The sequence below is a fragment of the Dreissena polymorpha genome, unplaced genomic scaffold (genome assembly GCF_020536995.1).
Source record: "Dreissena polymorpha isolate Duluth1 unplaced genomic scaffold, UMN_Dpol_1.0 chrUn010, whole genome shotgun sequence".
NCBI lineage: Eukaryota > Metazoa > Mollusca > Bivalvia > Myida > Dreissenidae > Dreissena > Dreissena polymorpha.
Genome location: NW_026273324.1, coordinates 855,148 through 856,908, shown reverse-complemented (window position 1 = coordinate 856,908; position 1,761 = coordinate 855,148).

Here is a 1,761-nt window from a genome sequence, read left to right as displayed (position 1 = left end):
TTTATCAAACAAAAAATATTAATTGACATACTAAAATTATTATTCTTGTTGGGCCTCCTACATGTACAAAACATTCCTAACAACAGAATAACTACCGATGGTGCCACGTAAAAAATAGTTCCACTTTAAACTGTTCCTTTAATTACTTTCCTATTGAAAATATGAAAAGAAATAAAAACGAATCCAGAATGTGATATTTTTCTTGGTAAAAAATGAAAAAATCGCAACAGCAAAACAAAACAAAATTTTATTTACCTCAATGACAACTTTAATCCATTGCTTATAACAACAAAGTTTAAACGATATACACATCCATTTTCTGTTCTTCATTCCCTTTGTCGAAATCAAGGTTCTGTTATTCCATCCCTATGATCGAAAGGTATTTTAAATCACACTATTTTTTATAGCGTTTGTATCGAATGCTAACCACTCTGACCCAAAACCCGATATACGAAAGCGTAATCCTGTCGTAGCGAATTATTTTATTCCCATCGAAATAACAATTATGAATGACAAAAAAACAATCCGAAATACGTTTATGACTCGTTCGATGCTTTAAAATATTTATAAAAAAAATACTGTTAAAACCACCACGTCAACATTGTTGTTCCTTAAATCCTGAAAGAAAATAGAGAGTATATTTCGTCTGAGAAATGACGTAACAATAGATACGTCATGAATTGCCTAATCAAGTAAATATATATGATAAATACGGAAAGCTGGTTTGGTAATATATTTTAAAGAAGAAGAAAAAGGAAGATATATAATACAACGATAACATTCATGATGCGTCCTAATAAGGTATTTGGTATTGTTTTAATCGGAAAACGTAGTCCGTCACCGGAGAGCGACCGAAAAATATTCGAGGTCACGTGGTCAACTAGCCCAATATCTTTTGGGTTATTAGGTTACCTGGTTATCAGGCTGATTTAAAGGCATGTGGCAGGATATATATATAATTTGTAAGCCGGAAATATTTTGTAATAAATAAGTATGGCAATTATTGTCAACGAATCGCACGTCCGTAGCATACATCGCCAAATGAAGGCTATACATGTGACCAAAGCTGGGAAAATCAGTCTTGTGTTCAAAAAATCACATTTTGACTTTTTGGCTATTTTGGATTCTCTAAACATCGTAGTTCACAAAAAAGATATAGATTTTTTATTTATCACATTCAAAACTAATTGTATGACGTTCCAAAGTGACCAACCCTTCATTTAACCGTCACTTAAAGTTAACATTTAATACAAAAAAAAAACAACGAAAACATTCAAACAACAAGCACATTGTTTTATTAAAACAATAATCTTTCCTTTAGTCAAATACATAATTATAGTGCAATAACTGACAACAGCATTATGGACATTTAAAATGTACCATTTGTGTTGCTATGGTAACCGATCAACATGTTAATAATCACCAGAGCACACAATCACGCCTTTTACAAATCTATTAATTGTATTTTCAACCAAGTGTTTGTTTAAAGGCAAACACAACATTAATTTCACTGTTTTGTAACTAGTTAAACAATAACAATCAATAATTTGTGTGTTCCATGAACAATTTCCTTTTTTATTCAGTTACATGTGTATTTAAGTATAATGTAACCTCAAACACAACAGAATGGAAAAACAGCATTGAAAAGTGTTGGTTGAAAGTACACTTGGATACTAAATGTTTCAGTAAATGAAATAATCATTATTTATCATTATTTTTGATGGAACAAAAATAGACAAAATAAACAATAAATTAAACATA